Genomic DNA, 7,400 nt, shown 5'->3' on the forward strand with positions numbered 1-7,400 from the left:
CTATGCAGACGCGCCTTTAGATGCAGATCTGTAAATGCGCTAATATACGTGCAAATAGACACTCATAAGTTTTTTTTAAAGTTGAGTAAACGTGTCTGTGTGCGCGTTTGTAGGTGCTTTGTCTTATTGTATGTCGAAGCATAATTGGAGCTACAAATCCAATTGCCTAGACCATTGTCTAGATGGAGAGGAAGGGAGTGACCCTCTTTAATGCCCCCCTTCACCTTAATTAATACTCCCCCCTTAAGTTTAATTATTCCTTATGCCTGTCTAGATGGAGAGGAAGGCAATGGCCCTCTTTAATGCCCCCCTTCACCTTAATTAATACTCCCCCCTTAAGTTTAATTATTCCTTATGCCTCCTCCCCAACACACACCCGTAACTAATTAATTGATTTTTCACGGTGGGGGTCCTATTTAGCCGAATCCGCAAGAATAAACACGGCACATCTAAACGCCAGATGCGGTTACAAATGTATATTTCATCCAGAAAGCAAACACAATGTCTTTATTTCCGTCGATCCATATAAGGACTGTCGATAAACCAGATTATTCGCATACTAAATTGAGAAACTCCTTCTCGCATCAGATATCCGTGGGATTTTTCGCATCGAATTCGTAAATTCGTGCCTCAATTGTATCGACATCGTAATCGCAGATCTATCTGGCTTATCTTAGAAGATATGATGATAATGTTTCCCTTCAGCTTCCTCCTCCTGTTTTTTGGCATCTTTCTTGTTGTGATGTTCATGAAACGCAATGCCGTTCTCCCACTGCTCCAGCTGCTCCAAGTTCTTCCTCTAACTTGTGCCGACGGGCGTGCTCCGGGTCCTTCTTGCCCTCGTGCTTTTCATGCTGTCAAAAACGTCCAGATTTGAAATAACAGCTTTGAAAACTTGCAAATTCACACATTGCACGTATGCCATCGGCAGGAAAACGGCTTTACCAGGTCCCAAGCACCTGCCGCTGCAGCACCGAGCTCATTCATGTGTTCCTTATGCTTATCATGCTTGATCTCACTCCTGCCGTCAAAGCCACGATTATTCACGACGCCCTGGCCGTACGTATCTGTAGTATCAACGTAGGCGGCGGGAGGCTGCTGCTGGTCCTGGTCCTGGTTGTGGTGGAAGAGGTGGTGATGTTGATGAGCCATGTCGACGAGGGAAAAAGAAGATTACGGGTGATCAAACTAAGGGAAGCAAGCAACTAATATAGGAAGGAGATGGAACAAACAGACGAGTGATCGAAATGTGATGCAGCAAAGAGTGGAGAGATAGATTGATGTGGAGCAGTCTGTTTATAAGAGTGAACGAGAGGGCGGATATGATGGCAGGTGTCAAGGCACGCGGCATCAGAATAGAGCTCAAGTTGTGCCCTGTCTGAGTAGCAACCTTGAATCAATGGCAAGTGTAATGATCGCCCAACAGCTATACAACAAATCCGAACATACACACACTCTAGTATGTCATAGGGTCCCTATAAGAGATTGATATATAAATGGGGAAGGCGGGGAGGGGATTGATACATGCGGGGAAGGATAATTTTCCACGTCCCTTCTCGACATTCTTGCATCGCCTTACTCCCGTGGCCCCGTTGCCACCAACTCCATCCTCACCACCCATGATGATCTCTGTTGGTTGTGGAGGAAGGAAGGAGAGGTGCAAAGAGCAGGGAGGAAAGAAAGGAACAAGGACGTGAGCCGCTTGGGGGAGGGAGGAAAGAAGAAGCAGGGAGGGAGAGAGAGATTAGGGGGTAGGGGAGAGGAGGGAGATGAGGCGACAAGAGGAGGGAGATGAGCCGTGAGGAAGAAGCACGATGTGAGCTACGAGGGTGTTCATATATATATATATAGGATCACTACTAACATCCTTTGTGACATCATGATAACCTCGCCGCCCCACCGCCGAATTTCCCTAGATATCATCGACATGTAATGGCCATGTAGATTACCCCTGTATCAGTAGCTCTTGAGGTTGAAAAAAAGGTTAAATCTTTATCTGGATGGTCGAGCGAAAGCCGCATTCAATTCAATATCTTTCTCAGCCTTTCAGCGAAGCTGATAAAAACCAAATGGAGTGTCATCGTGCAAGTCCGGTGGTTTGGTGAGAGATGAGGCCGAAGGCTGTGAATCAGAGTCTTTTTCAGGTGACTATGCCCCCAGCTAGATAGACGCAGATAATAGCCAAAATTTCCCTCATTATTTGGCATCCCATATGCACAAGATGGATGAGGTGTGAGCACCTTTTGAGACCAATACCTCTCAATGGGGTATGACAATGCGTAGCCTCATTTCTTACATCACCAAGTCAAGAAGACTTGATGACTCACCTCCTTGGACCATTCTGCTATCTTAATATGAACACAAGCATATATGAGGACAAGTGGAGCTTTGACTCAAAGATGCTTGCCACATCATCTTACTTTCCCCTTATAATATATGATATGCATGGACTATACGCAACCGCCCTATTCAATGAACACATGTGAGCCATCGACGAGGAGAGGTTGGCACACAAGTAAGTTTTCCACCTCAATGATGAGCCTATAGCCCTCCTATTCTATAATAATACATGCCATTTCATATTACATACATTGAAATTACAATTACAATGGTCTTTTTTACAAGTGGCAATCCTATATCTAGGTTACTAATATATGTGCAAGGGCTTGAGTGTTATTAAGACCTTCTTTCCATGTGGATCTTGAATCTCTTGAAGGCTTAATAGATCCACTTCTTCATTCTCTTATGATCTTATAATGCCTACTCAATGTCCATGCTCTCCATGTGGGAGAATTCCTTACCTACCTGCTTGGTGCTCAAGACGACCATCAAAGAATAAGACTGGATCTCCTTCTTTAAAATTTCATTCCCATCCCTTTTTAATCCAAGCATATAATTTGTCCCAATGGTTGTGGTGACTTGTAAATGCCATTCTAATACACTTACACAAAAGTCCATTAGTTCTTTTAACTCAAGTCCATTTGCAGGAGGATATTATATGCTTGAAGTTTTGCATTTTGTGTGAGGATAATATATGCTTGAAGTTTTGCATTTTGTGTGAGGATAATATATATGCTTGAAATTCTACATTTTTTACATGTTTCTCATAAATAAATCCATAGCCTCATTGAGAAAATTGAAACCATGGCCTAAAACAATCTCCCTTGGTTAAGTCTCGACCATATTGCTATACAAAACCTTTTCCAATTAGTCTGGCTTTGTATCTTTCAATGCTTCCATATGGATTGTGTTTTACTTTGTAAACCCATTTGTTTACAATGGCCTTCTTTCCTAGTGGAAGGTCACATATTTCCCAAGTGTTGTTTTTATATAAAGCTTCCATTTCTTCATTGAAAGTATTTTGCCATTCTGGCTTGTCATCTACGTCCCCATGAAGTACACTAGCTCTTCTATAGCCATGATGGTAGTCATAAGAGCATAACTGGTCATTTTAAGCTCAATTTCTTTGCCTTTATGAGCATATGTCAACTTGGATGGTGATCTACTTTCTCTATAAGATTGTGTAAGTTGTTGCTCTTCTCAAGGAGTCAACACTTCTTGCTCTTCTACATCGACCTTTTTTATAGGTGACTGGGTATCTATCTCCTGTGTATTTGATGTTTTCCATTCCAATTCTTCATCAAATATTACATCTTTGAGACTGTGACCTTCAGATTGATGGGATCATACAACTTATATGCTTTGCTTTCTTCATTGTAGCCAACCATGATGCATTTATGTGACTTGACATCTAATTTTCTACAATGATCATCATGGATGTGGCATATGCTATGCAACCAAATATGCGGAGATACCCAATGCGTGGTGGTTAATCCAACTCTAATAAGGAATGCTGGAAGTGCTAATGTTAGCGCTGAGGTCGATGAGACAATTGAAGGAGAAGAGGCGGAAGAGCTGTCAAATGTAAGAGATACCTCAACACATAACGGGAATACAAATCTACAAACAAACGGAGCACAAGTGAGTTTCTTAGCATGCAATGGGAGTGAAGATTTACAAACATCAGTTTTGATGCAATAAATGCCAGTCAAGTAAGAAAAAAAAAAAGAGGAGATCAATCATCTAAAGAGGATGGTTTTCTTTGACAACAAGTGGACGAAGAGCACTTGAGATGGATGGAAGCATTTGTGAAAAATGGCATACCATTCAATGTCATGAGAGATGGCATTTCGCCAAGCCTTGAAGTCATGTCTAGACCAGGATTTTTTATGCCATATTATAACAAAATGAGAACGGATCATCTTGATAGAGTTTAAAAGACTGTGGTAGAATGTCTAAAGAAAAAAAATATTGGAATTTATTCCTACATATGGGTGCACTCTTGCTTTTGATGGATGGACTAGTAAGCAGGCCAGATTGTTGATAAATGTAATGTGCATTACTCCCAAGGGAACAATGTCCTTAGAGAGTATCAACACCTCCTTAAAAGAAAAAACTGCAGCATATATTTTTAAAATATAGGAAAGAGCATTTCACAAAATTGGTGGCAGTGAGAATTTTACTACATTAGTAACAGATAATGCATCAAACTATTAGACTACGAGTGAGATGATAGCAGAAAAGTATCCCACAATTACATGGGTGCCTTGTGGTGCTTATACTCTATACTTGTTCTTAAAAGATATCAAAAAATTGCCATTTGTGCTAGTAGTGCTACAAAATGCTAATGTGATTGTTAGCATCTTGTAACAGTGCTACAAGATGCTAATTTCCATTTGTGCTACCAGTGCTACAAGATGCTAATGTGATTGTTAGTTTTATAAAGAGCCATCAATACTTGCACACACTATTTATAAAGCACTCAATGCAGGTGCTACAACAATTTTGTCAAACTAGCTTTGCCACATCTTTTCTTGTGCTTGCTCAATTGTTGGAAGTGCGCCAGGCTTTAATCGAGAATGTTGCTAATAGACGATGGATGAACTGGCTTGAGAAGAAGCACGAGTACATGATACCAAGTAATAGATGTGCACATCTTGTATAGTCATCTGTATTTTGGAGAAATGTAAGAAGATGTCTGAAGCAATACACCAAGTTAGAGAATCTATGTGCTTTGTAGCTAAGAAAAAGCAACATGCCCTTCAGATGTGCAGTATCATCACCAGTCTCCACAAATCTTGGTCTTTCTATTTTCCTTGCATCCTGCATATCTTGGTCCTGGTTGTCTAGGAAGGAAGCATCCTTCTCCAATTGATGCGGCTATTTTGAGAAGACCACATCGCGACTTATTATTACCTTCTTGGTAACATGATTATAGAGACAGTAACCCTTTGCCTCTTCACTGTAGCCCAAGAAAATACACTTCCAGCTCTACGGTTCCCATTGTAGGTCACATGTTTTTGTATGGGAAGACTTCCCCCTAGACTACTAGTTGAGCTCATCTTGAAAACAAGCACTCCAAATTGGAATGTCTTCTCTAGAGAGTGTTCATATGTAGTTGTAATTATTGCCTTGAACTTCACTATGGATGAGGGATGGTTCATCACTTTGGGGTTGGTGTACCAATTCCAAATCATCTAGTTGCATGCACAGAAGGCAGAGTTCATCTAGGATGACCTGTCATGTGGTTTGACGCACCTGAGTCAACATACCACACATGATTGCTTTCTTCTGCACTTGTCACAGAATTGGTCATGTGCTGCATCATAAATAAATGCTCATTTCTGTCATCACCCTGTCTACTAGAAGATGCATAATTCCCTTGCTGCAATTTTCCATTCATGATGTCATTCTGCTTTTTATAGTAGTCTTTAGCCATATGACCCATTTTACCACAATAGTAGCATTCAACATTGTTGTTTGCATTTTGGCCAGTAGGGATTGTAAAAATATACACATTATACCTTCCACGTGGCACATACCAAATCAGTTGGAGACCAAATCTTGCATGGATGTAGGTCTAAGGAGCCTAAGAGCCATGCAGAGTTTCATCCCCAATAGATAAGTATACATGCGTATTTGGTTAGTACGTGCGCCATTTTTCATGCGTAGTCACTAGTAGGGATTGTAAAAATGTACGCATTATACCTTCCATGTGGCACATATGAAATTAGTTGGAGACCAACTCTTGCGTGGATGTACGTCTAGGGTAGCCTGAGAGCTGTGCAAAGTTTCATCCCCAATAGATAAGTCCACATGCGTTTGGTTAGTATGTGCGCCATTTTTCATACGTAGTCACTAGTAGGGATTGTAAAAATGTATGCATTATACCTTCCACGTGGCACATACCAAATTAGTTGGAGATAAAATCTTACGTGGATGTACGTCTAGGGTAGCTTGAGAGCCATGCAAAGTTTCATCCCCAATAGATAAGTCCACGTGCATATTTGGTTAGTACGTGCACCATTTTTCATATGTAGTCACTAGTAGGGATTGTGAAAATGTATGCATTATACCTTCCACATGGCACATACCAAATCAGTTGGAGACCGAATCTTGCATGGATGTAGATCTAGGGTAGCCTAAGAGCAGTGCAGAGTTTCATCCCCAACAGATAAGTCCACATGCGTATTTGGTTAGTACGTGCAGGAGGCAGGGTCACACGGTTGTAGGAGTACATAAACACAGAGATTAGAGCGGTGGCAGCGTATCACAGTGGGCAAGAGAGTAGGGCGTACGATCGCAAAGTTAAGTTAGTGGATTGAAACTAGGATATCATAGGTATTTTATAGGCACTGTAGTCAGGTAGTCGGGTAGATAGGCACTAGGGTAGTTAGGTGTACCATGACTATCCTCAAGAGGTGGGTAGGTAGGCGGCTCTAGGGTAAAAAACTACCTGTCACATAGGGAATGATTGCGGTGGGTGGGGGCAGTTCAAAAATATTAAATGTTCTAGAGAGGCGGGCTATTTTAGACGGCTCTAGGGAAGAATTAAGTGCCATAGAGGATAACAAAATGTGGTTGGTGGGAGGGGGGGTTTATGAAAATTGAAACTTAAAATTAAAATTAAAAAGGAAAATTTTTTTTTGAAAGATAATTTAGGAAAAGATAACTACTTATATGCAAATATCAGAAGAAATAAAAGGGGTTTTTTAATAGAAATTTTATTTAAAGAGGGTTTAAAAGAAAACATTTTTTACAAAAGGGGAATTGATATTTCTCATCACAATTATGTATATCGGGATTTTTTCAAAGGAAGTACAAGGCAAACTTAGGGGGTTTTTTCTTAACCAAAAGAAGGAAAGTGTGTGTGTGTGTCAAAAAAAATTTTCAAGACAAGGAGGGAAGTGTGTGTGTGTGTGTGTGTGTTCCCTCCAACCTCAAACCCGTAGGTCCAACACACACTTCTTAGTGGGGGTAGTAGTTCTCCCATCACTCAGGAGTGGGTCATACTACTTCCCATGAGTACTTAATTATTAAAAAATCATCGTATGATAGTT

General features: G+C 40.8%; 1 pseudogene across 1 annotated transcript; it reads right to left on the reverse strand.

Moving 5' to 3' along the window:
• Nucleotides 1-556: 556 nt before the first annotated feature.
• Nucleotides 557-1,377, reverse strand: LOC147880050 (abscisic stress-ripening protein 1-like; annotated as a pseudogene). Its single transcript, XR_015540695.1, has 2 exons — nucleotides 946-1,377; nucleotides 557-854 (listed from the first exon to the last, which is right to left on the reverse strand). The product of XR_015540695.1 is annotated as an abscisic stress-ripening protein 1-like (transcript).
• Nucleotides 1,378-7,400: the final 6,023 nt, after the last annotated feature.

This window comes from Dipteris shenzhenensis, chromosome 33 (assembly GCF_047967505.1).
Source record: "Dipteris shenzhenensis isolate YYH24624 ecotype China chromosome 33, Dip_SZ_1.0, whole genome shotgun sequence".
In the NCBI taxonomy this organism is placed as follows: domain Eukaryota; kingdom Viridiplantae; phylum Streptophyta; class Polypodiopsida; order Gleicheniales; family Dipteridaceae; genus Dipteris; species Dipteris shenzhenensis.